The sequence below is a fragment of the Ictidomys tridecemlineatus genome, chromosome 13 (assembly GCF_052094955.1).
Source record: "Ictidomys tridecemlineatus isolate mIctTri1 chromosome 13, mIctTri1.hap1, whole genome shotgun sequence".
In the NCBI taxonomy this organism is placed as follows: domain Eukaryota; kingdom Metazoa; phylum Chordata; class Mammalia; order Rodentia; family Sciuridae; genus Ictidomys; species Ictidomys tridecemlineatus.
Window position 1 is genome coordinate 80,931,524 of NC_135489.1, and position 23,462 is coordinate 80,954,985.

The following is a 23,462-nucleotide window of genomic DNA, read 5'->3' on the forward strand; positions in this document are numbered from 1 at the left end:
AGAAGGGCATTGGGCCCTTGATTGAAATACTTAGCTTTGAATTACATTCTGTACAGATGTCTCTGACAAATCCATATACAATGGCATAGGACCTTGTACCTTGATGATTGAATGTAGAAGAGAAGATCCAGTCAAAAAGGGATAGGAGTTAGGATTAGGAAGATAGTCAGTAGGTTGAGGAAGAAGAGTGGGTATAATATTTAGACCAAAAGTTCTTTAGCAATAGGGTGTCTGTTAGAGAGTGAATATAAATGTCAGCACATGTGAAGAGTCAGTCACAATGATGAACTGGGGAAGATATGTAGGAAAGCAGATATGAATATAGACATTAGGAAATCAGGAAAAGTATAAAGTGAGTGATAAGATTTGACATTTTCAACAGGGTTGAGGTTGAATATATAATCTAAGGCAGAAACAAATGTGTAGTCACCAATAGGATTGACATTTGAGAGCTTTAGGCAACCTGGACAAGGATGGTTTTAGTAATCCATGCTAACTTTCCAATTAGGCTTTGGTACAATCATAAGTGTGACCTTTGCATTTTGTGTCCAGAATATCACTGTGATAAAATATATATGTAGATCAGGTGACATGAGTATTTCTTCAACTATTTGTGGGAGCAATGTATAGAAGACGTATAAATTAGCATTCGGGGGTACAAATAGGTATACCCAGGGTCTATGTGTATAGAGATAATGCATGAATAGACCACACTGTGAATAAAGAATATAACTGGTTCCAATTTAAATAATGGATTGAATTGATATCTGAAAATATATAGGAAATCTTATATTGATACAGGATCATTCGTTCCAACCAGTTATACATCTAATGGTAATATTAGGGTGATGGTTTACCATGAGGGGTGTGTGAGTTTTGGTTCCAAAGTGATTATGGAAATCCAAAATAATATGCTTGGAAAGAAGTCTCATGAAAAGACCAGTCAAAAACATGGAGGAATACATGTGTTCTGAAGGAGGATTTGATTGAAAGTGAACCAAATGCCTAGAAATTTGTGAACATGAGGATGAAATATATATCCTATGATGAGCATCAACTGAAGAAATAGTAATGTGCCAGTGTTGAATAAAAATAAATGTCCAAATACATATCATGTCCCATAGCAGTCTACTTGCATTGATGTTAAACAGGGTCAGTTACTGAAGAAATGTTAGGACTTCTATTCACCATTCACTGAAGTTAGTTTTCAGTACTAGGAAACAAATACGTATTTCAGGTGGATGAATATTTCTGAGAATAATCTTGTGAAAAGTTTATTATAAATCTACATACATGAACATGAATTTAGGGAGGGTAAAATAATACACATATATTTTATATTTTGAAAAATCTGGAGAGTGTGTGTGTGTGTATATACATAGATATATATACACAAACACAAACACAGAGACATTAAGAAGTAAAAATATATATGCCAATTGAAATTCATCATGAAATATATATCATTTAAAGATCCAAAAATATTTATTTTACTGAACATGGATGTATGTATCATGTTGTTCAAGTAGGAAGCTCACGCATAGGTTGATTTTCAGTTCAAACAGCATTTAGGAGGAGTGATTTCTTCTCACAGATTGTATCTGCCAAGTCAGCCACCTCAAAAGAATGTAGCTTGGAAACCATGTAGGATTCTGTATGTGCATGTAAAAAGACATGTGCCGAATAGGCTGCAAAGAAAGGGAGACAGGAATTCACATATTTGTTAAGTTTAAAAACACATGGAGATCTATTACATTGGACTAGATTCATAACATGTACCCTTTATAATTCAAAAGGCCTGTCCAACTACGCATCATGCCTCCTCTGAACTGCTAGTATTTTTATTCTGTTTGGGTTATTTTTCTCTATCATATAATGATTCGTAGTCAGAGTCTAGTAGGGTATGGGTTAGTGTCAGGGATTCAGTTTTTGGTATGGAAAATAGGAAAATAAATCCAATGTTTATGCAAATATGTTCTACACAAAATCTTCCCACAATCATCCAGAAAAATGCCTTGACAATACCCTTGCCCCATGTAAGACGCAATTCGAGAAGAAGAGTTAGAAAATCATTGAATACATATGTGGAATGAAAAATGCTCAGGAGTTCACAACTTTGGAGGTGGTAGAGGAGTTTCCAGAAGTAAGGGACAGGAGAAACACTCCACAAACATGGAGCTCTGCTGGCCTAAAGACTTCTTGAGAAACTGCCTCTGAGAATGGGCTTTTGAAATATATGTTGTTGTCAGGAGCTTTAGCTTCTTTTGTAGTGAGACCATCAAAGCTGGGTCTTCATCTATGTGACCTGGAGGATATGGTTTCTGATTTTCCAATGAACATGAGGCAGAAGTACTGAATTCTCTCTTTGTAGGTAAACTGTGGGCATTGGGGGCTAAGTGTCTCCTCGTGGGGACTCTGAAGCCATTTGGTCATCCTCCACTTTTCGTGGTGTTTCTTACTGCTGCACTAGGAGTTTGGTATTTGCTTCACGAAATACAAGGAGTTTAACTGGGACACAGTGCTGGAGGGAGTTCTGTCACTTGTGGTGGGTCAGGGTCCTAGGAGAATGCACCAACCATGATTCTATCTTACAGAGCGTGGCCCCTTGACCATAGCAACCTGATTCTGAACATTGTTCTGAAACCTCTTCATATAACAAGATGCCTTTACATATAAGTGTCTGCTGGGTGCACCATGTCAGTCACAAGGCATTTGGAAGCCCATCGCAGATTCACATGGCCCCACCACAGATGTTTTATCACACACCTGCACACCACTGCTCTAGGCCCACTACTCAGCAGGCCCCGCCATACTGGCATCTCTGTTCTTCATCATTTTCATGAAACCCGTCAATCAAGGCACCTGTCTGGAACACTCATGATCAGCAACAAGACATCCAAAGGTTCTCCATTGCCACCTGGTCACGGGAGTTTCAAAGATTGCATGGTATTTATCTAGCCGTTTTTAAAGGATGAAGTTGGAGGCACTGTGGGTTTCCATTCATTCAGGAACCATTAAATGGTGAGAAAGATCATTTCAATGAAATCTCTGGAGAACTCTAACAAACAAGGCTTCCCAAAGAGTGGCCAAAACGTCACATGAAACCAGGCCCACTGAGGTGTACAATGTGAGGTCCATGTGTGTTTTGACTCTCAACTATGGCTGCCAGGTCTTTAAGAATAAAATCATGTGATATCCTGGCTGAGATTCCCAGTGTTCTGTGGAAAGTCACCCTGGGCTTCGATCTCAGTTTCCAGGGGGGGCTCTCATGAGTGGCCTCGGAAAATCCCAACTCAATTCATGGCAATACTTCTCTGAGTTCAGTTCCAGAACTCAGTCTCCAAGGGAATCACACCAGAGTTCAAGCCCAGGCGGACCCAGTCCTCTCTTCCACTGCCACACAAATGACCACAATTCAAACCAAAACACTGCCAAAAGGCCCTCATCTTCTTCCATATAGACAATACTCATAACCTCTGGCTGGAGGTTTCCATGAGGGGCGCAGCCTAAGACAGTGTCCACAATAAGCTCCCTTGCCCATCATTTGCCTAATGTCAGGGTGGCCTGGACACCCTTCCTTTGAACCAGGAGTGATCAAATAGGCCTGCCTTTAATACTGCTCAGCTTCTCCGCTTGGAGGCCTGCTGATCTTGGGGTATAGATTCTTTGTGTGAATTGGAGTCATGAGAAAACCCAAGCACATAATGGCTAGCCTCTGCAGGGCTTTGAAAAACTCATTTGACCCAAAGGATCCCTATTCTCACTTGATGGAGGACAGGAACCTTACAGAGGAAGGCAAGAGACTTCATCCACATTGACTGCTTTTTTGCCATATTGGCTATGGATGCACATATGGGATCTTTCTTGAGATCCATCAGGTGCTGACAATCTAAGCCACAGCCTTACACAGGGCCAAGAGGCTGATTCAGACACATCCCTTTGCAAAGCAATTAAGCAAAGAGCCACAAGTGATGCCCGTTCGTTTGCATTTGAAAACTGTTTTCTTCAGGCTTCACAAAGGGGTGTCCTGAGGCAAAGACCTTGCTGACATCCAGGGAAACAGAACAATAGGTAAGCAAAAGGCCCAAAGCAGAGTTTCTCCACTGAGAACTTAATGGGCCCACTGATATCTGAGTTTTCTGAGATGCTCACTATTCACTTCACCTATCTAGTACATGGCAATGTCACCAAGCTTGGAGGTGGTACATGTCTTGGAAACAAAACCATGAGCCTATTCTGAAGAGTGGCCAGTATTCAGGAAAAAAACAGAAATTTAGGAAGATAGTAGGTTTTTCCCATGGATAAGGCAAGCCCCAGTCCATTCATAAATTGGGCAGGATGAATGCTGGAAGCTTTCTACTAGACAGGACACATCCATTGATGAATTCTCTTTTCTAATGTCTACAACCACGGACACAGTGTGATACACAGACATGGCAACACTCGCCTTTTCAAAAGACTTGCTAGAAACAGTCCACTCCAAACCAAAGAAACCGCCTTTCCTAGCTCTTCTCAGAACATGAGACCAAACCACAGACTCACACCCACACCCACAAAGCCACCTCCTTCCCCCCAAGTAGGTCTGTGACTACCCGCAGTGTCCTCTGACTGGTGGGCCATACTATGTTCCCCCGAAATGGCCTGTCCTGTCTCAGATATGGACTCCTTGGCCAATTCTGTGAAGTTATCAGGAGCCAGGGGTGAGCCACTACCTGCTTTCTCAGGAAAGACCCCCTTCAGAGCTTTCTTGGCAATTGGCCATCCTCACATCTGTGGGTACCAAGAAAGACTGACTCTGTCCTCGGTAAATCCAAACAAGTGAGCCCACTGGGACTGGCACTGGGACTGCCTCTGGGTGCCTGGCTTGCTGGATCCCAAGTTTAGAGAGTTCCATCACCAAGGAAGTGTGGTGAGTTCACTTCCTTCAGGAACTGAATGAGGTCACTGCCTTGGAAACCACTCTGTCCTAACTGTTGCTTCCTAGGGTCCCATGAGATGGTGGCTGCCCCTGCTTCCTGTGACACTTTCACCAGTTAGAATGGTATATCAACCATAGGCACCCAGGAAAAGCTCCCCACACAGGCCTGGTTTGGTCCATCTTGTCTACATTAAGAAGAGAGAGGCTCATTCAGACACATCTTTTCATCCTGACCAGGTTGTTTGCCACAGAAGATGACTTCTGCTCTCTCAGGTCCTTCCTGGCTGCCTACATCTTCTCCAGGGATCATTTCTGCATGGACCTTTGAGGTTCTCAGCAGGTGGAAGATCCCCTACATTCCTGTATTGTAAGACCAACTCTGTCCCTGCTCTTCTGTAAAGTTAGATTGAGGGAAAAGTAAATGCTTGGGATTAAGAACATGTTCGATTTGGGTTAGAAATCATACTGCTGGATGAAGAATGGTATTGGGAACCTGTGATATTTATAATAATATAGAGGTGAAATATATGTATGAAAACAGAAATCTAAGTAAGATTTGAAGGCCAGAAGAACATTGGGCCCTTGACTGAAATACTTAGCTTTGAATTACATTCTGTACAGATGTCTCTGACAAATCCATATACAATGGCATAGGACCTTGTACCTTGGATGATTGAATGTAGAAGAGAAGATCCAGTCAAAAAGGGATAGTAGGTAGGATTAGGAAGATAGTCAGTAGGTTTAGGAAGAAGAGTGGGTATAATATTTGGATCAAAAGTTCTTTAGCAATAGGGTGCCTGTTAGAGAGTGAATGTAAATGTCAGCACATGTGAAGAGTCAGTCACAATGATGAACTGGGGAAGATATGTAGGAAAGCAGATATGAATATAGACATTAGGAAATCAGGAAAAGTATAAAGTGAGTGATAGGATTTGACATTGTCAACAGGGTTGAGGTTGAATATATAATCTAAGGCAGAAACAAATGTGTAGTCACCAATAGGATTGACATTTGAGAGCATTAGGCAACCTGGACAAGGATGGTTTTAGTAATCCATGCTAACTTTCCAATTAGGCTTTGGTACAATCATAAGTGTGACCTTTGCATTTTGTGTCCAGAATATCACTGTGATAAAATATATATGTAGATCAGGTGACATGAGTATTTCTTCAACTATTTGTGGGAGCAATGTATAGAAGACGTATAAATTAGCATTCGGGGGTACAAATAGGTATACCCAGGGACTATGTGTATAGAGATAATGCATGAATAGACCACACTGTGAATAAAGAATATAACTGGTTCCAATTTAAATAATGGATTGAATTGATATCTGAAAATATATAGGAAATCTTATATTGATACAGGATCATTCGTTCCAACCAGTTATACATCTAATGGTAATATTAGGGTGATGGTTTACCATGAGGGGTGTGTGAGTTTTGGTTCCAAAGTGATTATGGAAATCCAAAATAATATGCTTGGAAAGAAGTCTCATGAAAAGACCAGTCAAAAACATGGAGGAATACATGTGTTCTGAAGCAGGATTTGATTGAAAGTGAACCAAATGCCTAGAAATTTGTGAACATGAGGATGAAATATATATCCTATGATGAGCATCAACTGAAGAAATAGTAATGTGCCAGTGTTGAATAAAAATAAATGTCCAAATACATATCATGTCCCATAGCAGTCTACTTGCATTGATGTTAAACAGGGTCAGTTACTGAAGAAATGTTAGGACTTCTATTCACCATTCACTGAAGTTAGTTTTCAGTACTAGGAAACAAATACGTATTTCAGGTGGATGAATATTTCTGAGAATAATCTTGTGAAAAGTTTATTATAAATCTACATACATGAACATGAATTTAGGGAGGGTAAAATAATACACATATATTTTATATTTTGAAAAATCTGGAGAGTGTGTGTGTGTGTATATACATAGATATATATACACAAACACAAACACAGAGACATTAAGAAGTAAAAATATATATGCCAATTGAAATTCATCATGAAATATATATCATTTAAAGATCCAAAAATATTTATTTTACTGAACATGGATGTATGTATCATGTTGTTCAAGTAGGAAGCTCACCCATAGGTTGATTTTCAGTTCAAACAGCATTTAGGAGGAGTGATTTCTTCTCACAGATTGTATCTGCCAAGTCAGCCACCTCAAAAGAATGTAGCTGGGAAACCAGGTAGGATTCTGTATGTGCATGTAAAAAGACATGTGCCGAATAGGCTGCAAAGAAAGGGAGACAGGAATTCACATATTTGTTAAGTTTAAAAACACATGGAGATCTATTACATTGGACTAGATTCATAACATGTACCCTTTATAATTCAAAAGGCCTGTCCAACTACGCATCATGCCTCCTCTGAACTGCTAGTATTTTTATTCTGTTTGGGTTATTTTTCTCTATCATATAATGATTCGTAGTCAGAGTCTAGTAGGGTATGGGTTAGTGTCAGGGATTCAGTTTTTGGTATGGAAAATAGGAAAATAAATCCAATGTTTATGCAAATATGTTCTACACAAAATCTTCCCACAATCATCCAGAAAAATGCCTTGACAATACCCTTGCCCCATGTAAGACGCAATTCGAGAAGAAGAGTTAGAAAATCATTGAATACATATGTGGAATGAAAAATGCTCAGGAGTTCACAACTTTGGAGGTGGTAGAGGAGTTTCCAGAAGTAAGGGACAGGAGAAACACTCCACAAACATGGAGCTCTGCTGGCCTAAAGACTTCTTGAGAAACTGCCTCTGAGAATGGGCTTTTGAAATATATGTTGTTGTCAGGAGCTTTAGCTTCTTTTGTAGTGAGACCATCAAAGCTGGGTCTTCATCTATGTGACCTGGAGGATATGGTTTCTGATTTTCCAATGAACATGAGGCAGAAGTACTGAATTCTCTCTTTGTAGGTAAACTGTGGGCATTGGGGGCTAAGTGTCTCCTCGTGGGGACTCTGAAGCCATTTGGTCATCCTCCACTTTTCGTGGTGTTTCTTACTGCTGCACTAGGAGTTTGGTATTTGCTTCACGAAATACAAGGAGTTTAACTGGGACACAGTGCTGGAGGGAGTTCTGTCACTTGTGGTGGGTCAGGGTCCTAGGAGAATGCACCAACCATGATTCTATCTTACAGAGCGTGGCCCCTTGACCATAGCAACCTGATTCTGAACATTGTTCTGAAACCTCTTCATATAACAAGATGCCTTTACATATAAGTGTCTGCTGGGTGCACCATGTCAGTCACAAGGCATTTGGAAGCCCATCGCAGATTCACATGGCCCCACCACAGATGTTTTATCACACACCTGCACACCACTGCTCTAGGCCCACTACTCAGCAGGCCCCGCCATACTGGCATCTCTGTTCTTCATCATTTTCATGAAACCCGTCAATCAAGGCACCTGTCTGGAACACTCATGATCAGCAACAAGACATCCAAAGGTTCTCCATTGCCACCTGGTCACGGGAGTTTCAAAGATTGCATGGTATTTATCTAGCCGTTTTTAAAGGATGAAGTTGGAGGCACTGTGGGTTTCCATTCATTCAGGAACCATTAAATGGTGAGAAAGATCATTTCAATGAAATCTCTGGAGAACTCTAACAAACAAGGCTTCCCAAAGAGTGGCCAAAACGTCACATGAAACCAGGCCCACTGAGGTGTACAATGTGAGGTCCATGTGTGTTTTGACTCTCAACTATGGCTGCCAGGTCTTTAAGAATAAAATCATGTGATATCCTGGCTGAGATTCCCAGTGTTCTGTGGAAAGTCACCCTGGGCTTCGATCTCAGTTTCCAGGGGGGGCTCTCATGAGTGGCCTCGGAAAATCCCAACTCAATTCATGGCAATACTTCTCTGAGTTCAGTTCCAGAACTCAGTCTCCAAGGGAATCACACCAGAGTTCAAGCCCAGGCGGACCCAGTCCTCTCTTCCACTGCCACACAAATGACCACAATTCAAACCAAAACACTGCCAAAAGGCCCTCATCTTCTTCCATATAGACAATACTCATAACCTCTGCCTGGAGGTTTCCATGAGGGGCGCAGCCTAAGACAGTGTCCACAATAAGCTCCCTTGCCCATCATTTGCCTAATGTCAGGGTGGCCTGGACACCCTTCCTTTGAACCAGGAGTGATCAAATAGGCCTGCCTTTAATACTGCTCAGCTTCTCCGCTTGGAGGCCTGCTGATCTTGGGGTATAGATTCTTTGTGTGAATTGGAGTCATGAGAAAACCCAAGCACATAATGGCTAGCCTCTGCAGGGCTTTGAAAAACTCATTTGACCCAAAGGATCCCTATTCTCACTTGATGGAGGACAGGAACCTTACAGAGGAAGGCAAGAGACTTCATCCACATTGACTGCTTTTTTGCCATATTGGCTATGGATGCACATATGGGATCTTTCTTGAGATCCATCAGGTGCTGACAATATAAGCCACAGCCTTACACAGGGCCAAGAGGCTGATTCAGACACATCCCTTTGCAAAGCAATTAAGCAAAGAGCCACAAGTGATGCCCGTTCGTTTGCATTTGAAAACTGTTTTCTTCAGGCTTCACAAAGGGGTGTCCTGAGGCAAAGACCTTGCTGACATCCAGGGAAACAGAACAATAGGTAAGCAAAAGGCCCAAAGCAGGGTTTCTCCACTGAGAACTTAATGGGCCCACTGATATCTGAGTTTTCTGAGATGCTCACTATTCACTTCACCTATCTAGTACATGGCAATGTCACCAAGCTTGGAGGTGGTACATATCTTGGAAACAAAACCATGAGCCTATTCTGAAGAGTGGCCAGAATTCAGGAAAAAAACAGAAATTTAGGAAGATAGTAGGTTTTTCCCATGGATAAGGCAAGCCCCAGTCCATTCATAAATTGGGCAGGATGAATGCTGGAAGCTTTCTACTAGACAGGACACATCCATTGATGAATTCTCTTTTCTAATGTCTACAACCACGGACACAGTGCGATACACAGACATGGCAACACTCGCCTTTTCAAAAGACTTGCTAGAAACAGTCCACTCCAAACCAAAGAAACCGCCTTTCCTAGCTCTTCTCAGAACATGAGACCAAACCACAGACTGAAACCCACACCCACAAAGCCACCTCCTACCCCCAAGTAGGTCTGTGACTACCCACAGTGTCCTCTGATAGGTGGGCCATACTATGTTCCCCCGAAATGGCCTGTCCTGTCTCAGATCTGGACTCCTTGTCCAATTCTGTGAAGTTATCAGAAGCCAGGGGTCAGCCACTACCTGCTTTCTCAGGAAAGACCCCCTTCAGAGCTTTCTTGGCAATTGGCCATCCTCACATCTGTAGGTACCAAGAAAGACTGACTCTGTCCTCGGTAAATCCAAACATGTGAGCCCACTGGGACTGGCACTGGAACTGCCTCTGGGTGCCTGGCTTCCTGGATTTCAAGTTCAGAGAGTTCCATCACCAAGGAAGTGTGGTGAGGTCACTTCCTTCAGGAACTGAATGAGGTCACTGCCTTGGAAACCACTCTGTTGCTTCCAAGGGTCCCATGAGATGGAGGCTGCCCCCTGCTTCCTGTGACACTTTCACAAGTTAGAATGGTATATCAACCATAGGCACCCAGGAAAAGCTCTCCACACAGGCCTGGTTTGGTCCATATTGTCTACATTAAGAAGAGAGAGGCTCATTCAGACACATCTTTTCATCCTGACCAGGTTGTTTGCCACAGAAGATGACTTCTGCTCTCTCAGGTCCTTCCTGGCGGCCTACATCTTCTCCAGGGATCATTTCTGCATGGACCTTTGAGGTTTTCAGCAGGTGGAAGATCCCCTACATTCCTGTATTGTAAGACCAAATCTGTCCCTGCTCTTCTGTAAAGTTAGATTGAGGGAAAAGTAAATGCTTGGGGTTAAGAACATGTTTGATTTGGGTTAGAAATCATTCTGCTGGATGAAGAATGGTATTGGGAACCTGTGATATTTATAATAATATAGAGGTGAAATATATGTATGAAAACAGAAATCTAAGTAAGATTTGAAGGCCAGAAGGGCATTGGGCCCTTGATTGAAATACTTAGCTTTGAATTACATTCTGTACAGATGTCTCTGACAAATCCATATACAATGGCATAGGACCTTGTACCTTGGATGATTGAATGTAGAAGAGAAGATCCAGTCAAAAAGGGATAGTAGGTAGGATTAGAAAGATAGTCAGTAGGTTTAGGAAGAAGAGTGTGTATAATATTTGGACCAAAAGTTCTTTAGCAATAGGGTGTCTGTTAGAGAGTGAATGTAAATGTCAGCACATGTGAAGAGTCAGTCACAATGATGAACTGGGGAAGATATGTAGGAAAGCAGATATGAATATAGACATTAGGAAGTCAGGAAAAGTATAAAGTGAGTGATAGGATTTGACATTTTCAACAGGGTTGAGGTTGAATATATAATCTAAGGCAGAAACAAATGTGTAGTCACCAATAGGATTGACATTTTAGAGCATTAGGCAACCTGGACAAGGATGGTTTTAGTAATCCATGCTAACTTTCCAATTAGGCTTTGGTACAATCATAAGTGTGACCTTTGCATTTTGTGTCAAGAATATCACTGTGATAAAATATATATGTAGATCAGGTGACATGAGTATTTCTTCAACTATTTTTGGGAGCAATGTATTGAAGACGTATAAATTAGCATTCGGGGGTACAAATAGGTATACCCAGGGTCTATGAGTATAGAGATAATGCATGAATAGACCACACTGTGAATAAAGAATATAACTGGTTCCAATTTAAATAATGGATTGAATTGATATCTGAAAATATATAGGAAATCTTATATTGATACAGGATCATTCATTCCAACCAGTTATACATCTAATGGTAATATTAGGGTGATGGTTTACCATGAGGGGTGTGTGAGTTTTGGTTCCAAAGTGATTATGGAAATCCGAAATAATATGCTTGGAAAGAAGTCTCATGAAAAGACCAGTCAAGAAACATGGAGGAATACATGTGTTCTGAAGCAGGATTTGATGGAAAGTGAACCAAATAACTAGAAATTTGAGAACATGAGCATGAAATATATATCCTATGATGTGCATCAAGTGAAGAAATAGTAATGTGCCAGTGTTGAATAAAAATAAATGTCTAAATACACATCATGTCCCATAGGAGTCTACTTGCATTGATGTTAAACAGGGTCAGTTACTGAAGAAATGTTAGGACTTCTATTCACCATTCACTGAAGTTAGTTTTCAGTACTAGGAAACAAATACGTATTTCAGGTGGATGAATATTTCTGAGAACAAGCTTGTGAAAAGTTGATTATAAATCCACATACATGAACATGAATTTAGGGAGTGTAAAATAAGACACATATATTTTATATTTTGAAAAATCTGGAGACTGTGTGTGTGTATATATACATAGATATATATATAAACAACACAAACACAGAGACATTAAGAAGTAAAAATATACATGCCAATTGAAATTCATCTTGAAATATATATCATTTAAAGATCCAAAAATATTTATTTTACTGAACATGGATGTATGTATCATGTTGTTCAAGTAGGAAGCTCACCCATAGGTTGATTTTCAGTTCAAACAGCATTTAGGAGGAGTGATTTCTTCTCACAGATTGTATCTGCCAAGTCAGCCACCTCAAAAGAATGTAGCTGGGAAACTAGGTAGGATTCTGTATGTGCATGTAAAAAGACATGTGCTGAATAGGCTGCAAAGAAAGGGAGACAGGAATTCACATATTTGTTAAGTTTAAAAACACATGGAGATCTATTACATTGGACTAGATTCATAACATGTACCCTTTATAATTCAAAAGGCCTGTGCAACTAAGCCTCATGCCTCCTCTGAACTGCTAGTATTTTTATTCTGTTTGGGTTATTATTCTCTATCATATTATGATTCGTAGTCAGAGTCTAGTAGGGTATGGGTTAGTGTCAGGGATTCAGTTTTTGGAATGGAAAATAGGAAAATAAATCCAATATTTATGCAAATATGTTCTACACAAAATCTTCCCACAATCATCCAGAAAAATGCCTTGACAATACCCTTGCCCCATGTAAGACGCAATTCGAGAAGAAGAGTTAGAAAATCATTGAATACATATGTGGAATGAAAAATACTCAGGAGTTCACAACTTTGGAGGTGGTAGAGGAGTTTCCAGAAGTAAGGGACAGGATAAACACTCCACAAACATGGAGCTCTGCTGGCCTAAAGACTTCTTGAGAAACTGCCTCTGAGAATGGGCTTTTGAAATATATGTTGTTGTCAGGAGCTTTAGCTTCTTTTGTAGTGAGACCATCAAAGATGGGTCTTCATCTATGTGACCTGGAGGATATGGTTTCTGATTTTCCAATGAACATGAGGCAGAAGTGCTGAATTCTCTCTTTGTAGGTAAACTGTGGGCATTGGGGGCTAAGTGTCTCCCCGTGGGGACTCTGAAGCCATTTGGTCATCCTCCACTTTTCGTGGTGTTTCTTGCTGCTGCACTAGGAGTTTGGTATTTGCTTCATAAAATACAAGGAGTTTAACTGGGACACAGTGCTGGAGGGAGTTCTGTCACGTGTGGTGGGTCAGGGTCCTAGGAGAATGCACCAACCATGATTCTATCTTACAGAGCGTGGCCCCTTGACCATAGCAACCTGATTCTGAACATTGTTCTGAAACCTCTTCATATAACAAGATGCCTTTACATATAAGGGTCTGCTGGGTGCACCATGTCAGTCACAAGCCATTTGGAAGCCCATCGCAGATCCACATGGCCCCACCACAGATGTTTTATCACACACCTGCACACCACTGCTCTAGGCCCACTACTCAGCAGGCCCCGCCATACTGGCATCTCTGTTCTTCATCATTTTCATGAAACCCGTCAATCAAGGCACCTGTCTGGTACACTCATGATCAGCAACAGGACATCCAAAGGTTCTCCAGTGCCACCTGGTCATGGGAATTTCAAAGATTGCATGGTATTTATCTAGCCGTTTTTAAAGGATGAAGTTGGAGGCACTGTGGGTTTCCATTCATTCAGGAACCATTAAATGGTGAGAAAGATCATTTCAATGAAATCTCTGGAGAACTCTAACAAACAAGGCTTCCCAAAGAGTGGCCAAAACGTCACATGAAACCAGGCCCACTGAGGTGTACAATGTGAGGTCCATGTGTGTTTTGACTCTCAACTATGGCTGCCAGGTCTTTAAGAATAAAATCATGTGATATCCTGGCTGAGATTCCCAGTGTTCTGTGGAAAGTCACCCTGGGCTTCGATCTCAGTTTCCAGGGGGGGCTCTCATGAGTGGCCTCGGAAAATCCCAACTCAATTCATGGCAATACTTCTCTGAGTTCAGTTCCAGAACTCAGTCTCCAAGGGAATCACACCAGAGTTCAAGCCCAGGCAGACCCAGTCCTCTCATCCACCGCCACACAAATGACCACAATTCAAACCAAAACACTGCCAAAAGGCCCTCATCTTCTTCCATATAGACAATACTCATAACCTCTGGCTGGAGGTTTCCATGAGGGGCGCAGCCTAAGACAGTGTCCACAATAAGCTCCCTTGCCCATCATTTGCCTAATGTCAGGGTGGCCTGGACACCCTTCCTTTGAACCAGGAGTGATCAAATAGGCCTGCCTTTAATACTGCTCAGCTTCTCCGCTTGGAGGCCTGCTGATCTTGGGGTATAGATTCTTTGTGTGAATTGGAGTCATGAGAAAACCCAAGCACATAATGGCTAGCCTCTGCAGGGCTTTGAAAAACTCATTTGACCCAAAGGATCCCTATTCTCACTTGATGGAGGACAGGAACCTTACAGAGGAAGGCAAGAGACTTCATCCACATTGACTGCTTTTTTGCCATATTGGCTATGGATGCACATATGGGATCTTTCTTGAGATCCATCAGGTGCTGACAATCTAAGCCACAGCCTTACACAGGGCCAAGAGGCTGATTCAGACACATCCCTTTGCAAAGCAATTAAGCAAAGAGCCACAAGTGATGCCCCTTCGTTTCCATTTGAAAACTGTTTTCTTCAGGCTTCACAAAGGGGTGTCCTGAGGCAAAGACCTTGCTGACATCCAGGGAAACAGAACAATAGGTAAGCAAAAGGCCCAAAGCAGGGTTTCTCCACTGAGAACTTAATGGGCTCACTGATATCTGAGTTTTCTGAGATGCTCACTATTCATTTCAGCTATCTAGTACATGGCAATGTCACCAAGCTTGGAGGTGGTGAATATCTTGGATACAAAACCATGAGCCTATTCTGCAGAGTGGCCAGAATTCAGGAAAAAACCAGAAATTTAGGAAGATAGTAGGTTTTGCCCATGGATAAGGCAAGCCCCAGTCCATTCATAAATTGGGCAGGATGAATGCTGGAAGCTTTCTACTAGACAGGACACATCCATTGATGCATTCTCTTTTCTAATGTCTACAACCACGGACACAGTGCGATACACACATAGCAACACTCGCCTTGTCAAAAGACTTGCTAGAAACAGTCCACTCTAAACCAAACAAACCGCATTTCCTAGCTCTTCTCAGAACATAAGACCAAACCACAGACTCACACCCACACCCACAAAGCCACCTCCTTCCCCCCAAGTAGGTCTGTGACTACCCGCAGTGTCCTCTGACTGGTGGGTCATACTATATTCCCCCGAAATGGCCTGTCCTGTCTCAGATCTGGACTCCTTGGCCTATTCTGTGAAGTTATCAGGAGCCAGGGGTGAGCCACTACCTGCTTTCTCAGGAAAGATCCCCTTCAGAGCTTTCTTGGCAATTGGCCATCCTCACATCTGTAGGTACCAAGAAAGACTGACTCTGTCCTTGGTAAATCTAAACAAGTGAGCCCACTGGGACTGGCACTGGGACTGCCTCTGGGTGCCTGGCTTCCTGGATCCCAAGTTCAGAGAGTTCCATCACCAAGGAAGTGTGGTGAGGTCACTTCCTTCAGGAACTGAATGAGGTCACTGCCTTGGAAACCACTCTGTCCTAACTGTTGCTTCCATGGGTCCCATGAGATGGAGGCTGCCCCTGCTTCCTGTGACACTTTCACAAGTTAGAATGGTATATCAACCATAGGCACCCAGGAAAAGCTCTCCACACAGGCCTGGTTTGGTCCATCTTGTCTACATTAAGAAGAGAGAGGCTCATTCAGACACATCTTTTCATCCTGACCAGGTTGTTTGCCACAGAAGATGACTTCTGCTCTCTCAGGTCCTTCCTGGCTGCCTACATCTTCTCCAGGGATCATTTCTGCATGGACCTTTGAGGTTCTCAGCAGGTGGAAGATCCCCTACATTCCTGTATTGTAAGACCAACTCTGTCCCTGCTCTTCTGTAAAGTTAGATTGAGGGAAAAGTAAATGCTTGGGGTTAAGAACATGTTCGATTTGGGTTAGAAATCATTCTGCTGGATGAAGAATGGTATTGGGAACCTGTGATATTTATAATAATATAGAGGTGAAATATATGTATGAAAACAGAAATCTAAGTAAGATTTCAAGGCCAGAAGGGCATTGGGCCCTTGATTGAAATACTTAGCTTGAATTACATTCTGTACAGATGTCTCTGACAAATCCTTGTACAATGGCATAGGACCTTGTACCTTGGATGATTGAATGTAGAAGAGAAGATCCAGTCAAAAAGGGATAGTAGGTAGGATTAGGAAGATAGTCAGTAGGTTTAGGAAGAAGAGTGGGTATAATATTTGGACCAAAAGTTCTTTAGCAATAGGGTGTCTGTTAGAGAGTGAATGTAAATGTCAGCACATGTGAAGAGTCAGTCACAATGATGACTGGGGAAGATATGTAGGAAAGCAGATATGAATATAGACATTAAGAAATCATTAAAAGTATAAAGTGAGTGATAGGATTTGACATTTTCAACAGGGTTGAGGTTGAATATATAATCTAAGGCAGAAACAAATGTGTAGTCACCAATAGGATTGACATTTGAGAGCATTAGGCAACCTGGACAAGGATGGTTTTAGTAATCCATGCTAACTTTCCAATTAGGCTTTGGTACAATCATAAGTGTGACCTTTGCATTTTGTGTCCAGAATATCACTGTGATAAAATATATATGTAGATCAGGTGACATGAGTATTTCTTCAACTAATTTTGGGAGCAATGTATTGAAGACGTATAAATTAGCATTCGGGGGTACAAATAGGTATACCCAGGGTCTATGAGTATAGAGATAATGCATGAATAGACCACACTGTGAATAAAGAATATAACTGGTTCCAATTTAAATAATGGATTGAATTGATATCTGAAAATATATAGGAAATCTTATATTGATACAGGATCATTCATTCCAACCAGTTATACATCTAATGGTAATATTAGGGTGATGGTTTACCATGAGGGGTGTGTGAGTTTTGGTTCCAAAGTGATTATGGAAATCCGAAATAATATGCTTGGAAAGAAGTCTCATGAAAAGACCAGTCAAGAAACATGGAGGAATACATGTGTTCTGAAGCAGGATTTGATGGAAAGTGAACCAAATAACTAGAAATTTGAGAACATGAGCATGAAATATATATCCTATGATGTGCATCAAGTGAAGAAATAGTAATGTGCCAGTGTTGAATAAAAATAAATGTCTAAATACACATCATGTCCCATAGGAGTCTACTTGCATTGATGTTAAACAGGGTCAGTTACTGAAGAAATGTTAGGACTTCTATTCACCATTCACTGAAGTTAGTTTTCAGTACTAGGAAACAAATACGTATTTCAGGTGGATGAATATTTCTGAGAATAAGCTTGTGAAAAGTTGATTATAAATCCACATACATGAACATGAATTTAGGGAGTGTAAAATAAGACACATATATTTTATATTTTGAAAAATCTGGAGACTGTGTGTGTGTATATATACATAGATATATATAAACAACACAAACACAGAGACATGAAGAAGTAAAAATATACATGCCAATTGAAATTCATCTTGAAATATATATCATTTAAAGATCCAAAAATATTTATTTTACTGAACATGGATGTATGTATCATGTTGTTCAAGTAGGAAGCTCACCCATAGGTTGATTTTCAGTTCAAACAGCATTTAGGAGGAGTGATTTCTTCTCACAGATTGTATCTGCCAAGTCAGCCACCTCAAAAGAATGTAGCTGGGAAACTAGGTAGGATTCTGTATGTGCATGTAAAAAGACATGTGCTGAATAGGCTGCAAAGAAAGGGAGACAGGAATTCACATATTTGTTAAGTTTAAAAACACATGGAGATCTATTACATTGGACTAGATTCATAACATGTACCCTTTATAATTCAAAAGGCCTGTGCAACTAAGCCTCATGCCTCCTCTGAACTGCTAGTATTTTTATTCTGTTTGGGTTATTATTCTCTATCATATTATGATTCGTAGTCAGAGTCTAGTAGGGTATGGGTTAGTGTCAGGGATTCAGTTTTTGGAATGGAAAATAGGAAAATAAATCCAATATTTATGCAAATATGTTCTACACAAAATCTTCCCACAATCATCCAGAAAAATGCCTTGACAATACCCTTGCCCCATGTAAGACGCAATTCGAGAAGAAGAGTTAGAAAATCATTGAATACATATGTGGAATGAAAAATACTCAGGAGTTCACAACTTTGGAGGTGGTAGAGGAGTTTCCAGAAGTAAGGGACAGGATAAACACTCCACAAACATGGAGCTCTGCTGGCCTAAAGACTTCTTGAGAAACTGCCTCTGAGAATGGGCTTTTGAAATATATGTTGTTGTCAGGAGCTTTAGCTTCTTTTGTAGTGAGACCATCAAAGATGGGTCTTCATCTATGTGACCTGGAGGATATGGTTTCTGATTTTCCAATGAACATGATTCAGAAGTGCTGAATTCTCTCTTTGTAGGTAAACTGTGGCCATTGGGGGCTAAGTGTCTCCCCGTGGGGACTCTGAAGCCATTTGGTCATCCTCCACTTTTCGTGGTGTTTCTTGCTGCTGCACTAGGAGTTTGGTATTTGCTTCATAAAATACAAGGAGTTTAACTGGGACACAGTGCTGGAGGGAGTTCTGTCACGTGTGGTGGGTCAGGGTCCTAGGAGAATGCACCAACCATGATTCTATCTTACAGAGCGTGGCCCCTTGACCATAGCAACCTGATTCTGAACATTGTTCTGAAACCTCTTCATATAACAAGATGCCTTTACATATAAGGGTCTGCTGGGTGCACCATGTCAGTCACAAGCCATTTGGAAGCCCATCGCAGATCCACATGGCCCCACCACAGATGTTTTATCACACACCTGCACACCACTGCTCTAGGCCCATTACTCAGCAGGCCCCGCCATACTGGCATCTCTGTTCTTCATCATTTTCATGAAACCCGTCAATCAAGGCACCTGTCTGGTACACTCATGATCAGCAACAGGACATCCAAAGGTTCTCCAGTGCCACCTGGTCATGGGAATTTCAAAGATTGCATGGTATTTATCTAGCCGTTTTTAAAGGATGAAGTTGGAGGCACTGTGGGTTTCCATTCATTCAGGAACCATTAAATGGTGAGAAAGATCATTTCAATGAAATCTCTGGAGAACTCTAACAAACAAGGCTTCCCAAAGAGTGGCCAAAACGTCACATGAAACCAGGCCCACTGAGGTGTACAATGTGAGGTCCATGTGTGTTTTGACTCTCAACTATGGCTGCCAGGTCTTTAAGAATAAAATCATGTGATATCCTGGCTGAGATTCCCAGTGTTCTGTGGAAAGTCACCCTGGGCTTCGATCTCAGTTTCCAGGGGGGGCTCTCATGAGTGGCCTCGGAAAATCCCAACTCAATTCATGGCAATACTTCTCTGAGTTCAGTTCCAGAACTCAGTCTCCAAGGGAATCACACCAGAGTTCAAGCCCAGGCGGACCCAGTCCTCTCATCCACCGCCACACAAATGACCACAATTCAAACCAAAACACTGCCAAAAGGCCCTCATCTTCTTCCATATAGACAATACTCATAACCTCTGGCTGGAGGTTTCCATGAGGGGCGCAGCCTAAGACAGTGTCCACAATAAGCTCCCTTGCCCATCATTTGCCTAATGTCAGGGTGGCCTGGACACCCTTCCTTTGAACCAGGAGTGATCAAATAGGCCTGCCTTTAATACTGCTCAGCTTCTCCGCTTGGAGGCCTGCTGATCTTAGGGTATAGATTCTTTGTGTGAATTGGAGTCATGAGAAAACCCAAGCACATAATGGCTAGCCTCTGCAGGGCTTTCAAAAACTCATTTGACCCAAAGGATCCCTATTCTCACTTGATGGAGGACAGGAACCTTACATAGGAAGGCAAGAGACTTCATCCACATTGACTGCTTTTTTGCCATATTGGCTATGGATGCACATATGGGATCTTTCTTGAGATCCATCAGGTGCTGACATTATAAGCCACAGCCTTACACAGGGCCAAGAGGCTGATTCAGACACATCCCTTTGCAAAGCAATTAAGCAAAGAGCCACAAGTGATACCCGTTTGTTTCCATTTGAAAACTGTTTTCTTCAGGCTTCACAAAGGGGTGTCCTGAGGCAAAGACCTTGCTGACATCCAGGGAAACAGAACAATAGGTAAGCAAAAGGCCCAAAGCAGGGTTTCTCCTCTGAGAACTTAATGGGCCCACTGATATCTGAGTTTTCTGAGATGCTCACTATTCATTTCAGCTATCTAGTACATGGCAATGTCACCAAGCTTGGAGGTGGTGAATATCTTAAATACAAAACCATGAGCCTATTCTGAAGAGTGGCCAGAATTCAGGAAAAAACCAGAAATTTAGGAAGATAGTAGGTTTTGCCCATGGATAAGGCAAGCCCCAGTCCATTCATAAATTGGGCAGGATGAATGCTGGAAGCTTTCTACTAGACAGGACACATCCATTGATGCATTCTCTTTTCTAATGTCTACAACCACGGACACAGTGCGATACACACATAGCAACACTTGCCTTGACAAAAGACTTGCTAGAAACAGTCCACTCTAAACCAAACAAACCGCCTTTCCTAGCTCTTCTCAGAACATGAGACCAAACCACGGACTCACACCCACACCCACAAAGCCACCTCCTTCCCCCCAAGTAGGTCTGTGACTACCCGCAGTGTCCTCTGACTGGTGGGTCATACTATATTCCCCCGAAATGGCCTGTCCTGTCTCAGATCTGGACTCCTTGGCCTATTCTGTGAAGTTATCAGGAGCCAGGGGTGAGCCACTACCTGCTTTCTCAGGAAAGATCCCCTTCAGAGCTTTCTTGGCAATTGGCCATCCTCACATCTGTAGGTACCAAGAAAGACTGACTCTGTCCTTGGTAAATCTAAACAAGTGAGCCCACTGGGACTGGCACTGGGACTGCCTCTGGGTGCCTGGCTTCCTGGATCCCAAGTTCAGAGAGTTCCATCACCAAGGAAGTGTGGTGAGGTCACTTCCTTCAGGAACTGAATGAGGTCACTGCCTTGGAAACCACTCTGTCCTAACTGTTGCTTCCATGGGTCCCATGAGATGGAGGCTGCCCCTGCTTCCTGTGACACTTTCACAAGTTAGAATGGTACATCAACCATAGGCACCCAGGAAAAGCTCTCCACACAGGCCTGGTTTGGTCCATCTTGTCTACATTAAGAAGAGAGAGGCTCATTCAGACACATCTTTTCATCCTGACCAGGTTGTTTGCCACAGAAGATGACTTCTGCTCTCTCAGGTCCTTCCTGGCTGCCTACATCTTCTCCAGGGATCATTTCTGCATGGACCTTTGAGGTTCTCAGCAGGTGGAAGATCCCCTACATTCCTGTATTGTAAGACCAACTCTGTCCCTGCTCTTCTGTAAAGTTAGATTGAGGGAAAAGTAAATGCTTGGGGTTAAGAACATGTTCGATTTGGGTTAGAAATCATTCTGCTGGATGAAGAATGGTATTGGGAACCTGTGATATTTATAATAATATAGAGGTGAAATATATGTATGAAAACAGAAATCTAAGTAAGATTTCAAGGCCAGAAGGGCATTGGGCCCTTGATTGAAATACTTAGCTTGAATTACATTCTGTACAGATGTCTCTGACAAATCCTTGTACAATGGCATAGGACCTTGTACCTTGGATGATTGAATGTAGAAGAGAAGATCCAGTCAAAAAGGGATAGTAGGTAGGATTAGGGAGATAGTCAGTAGGTTTAGGAAGAAGAGTGGGTATAATATTTGGACCAAAAGTTCTTTAGCAATAGGGTGTCTGTTAGAGAGTGAATGTAAATGTCAGCAAATGTGAAGAGTCAGTCACAATGATGACTGGGGAAGATATGTAGGAAAGCAGATATGAATATAGACATTAGGAAATCATTAAAAGTATAAAGTGAGTGATAGGATTTGACATTTTCAACAGGGTTGAAGTTGAATATATAATCAAAGGCAGAAACAAATGTGTAGTCACCAATAGGATTGACATTTGAGAGCATTAGGCAACCTGGACAAGGATGGTTTTAGTAATCCATGCTAACTTTCCAATTAGGCTTTGGTACAATCATAAGTGTGACCTTTGCATTTTGTGTCCAGAATATCACTGTGATAAAATATATATGTAGATCAGGTGACATGAGTATTTCTTCAACTAATTTTGGGAGCAATGTATTGAAGACGTATAAATTAGCATTCGGGGGTACAAATAGGTATACCCAGGGTCTATGAGTATAGAGATAATGCATGAATAGACCACACTGTGAATAAAGAATATAACTGTTTCCAATTTAAATAATGGATTGAATTGATATCTGAAAATATATAGGAAATCTTATATTGATACAGGATCATTCATTCCAACCAGTTATACATCTAATGGAAATATTAGGGTGATGGTTTACCATGAGGGGTGTGTGAGTTTTGGTTCCAAAGTGATTAAGGAAATCCAAAATAATATGCTTGGAAAGAAGTCTCATGAAAAGACCAGTCAAGAAACATGGAGGAATACATGTGTTCTGAAGCAGGATTTGATGGAAAGTGAAACAAATGCCTAGAAATTTGTGAACATGAGGATGAAATATATATCCTATGATGTGCATCAACTGAAGAAATAGTAATGTGCCAGTGTTGAATAAAAATAAATGTCCAAATACACATCATGTCCCATAAAAGTCTACTTGCATTGATGTTAAACAGGGTCAGTTACTGAAGAAATGTTAGGATTTCTATTCACCATTCACTGAAGTTAGTTTTCACTACTAGGAAACAAATACGTATTTCAGGTGGATCAATATTTCTGAGAATACTCTTTTGAAAAGTTGATTATAAATCCACATACATGAACATGAATTTAGGGAGTGTAAAATAAGACACATATATTTTATATTTTGAAAAATCTGGAGAGTGTGTGTGTGTATATATACTTAGATATATATACACAAAGACAAACACAGAGACATTAAGAAGTAAAAATATATATGCCAATTTAAATTCATCATGAAATATATATCATTTAAAGATCCAAAAATATTTATTTTACTGAACATGGATGTATGTATCATGTTGTTCAAGTAGGAAGCTCACCC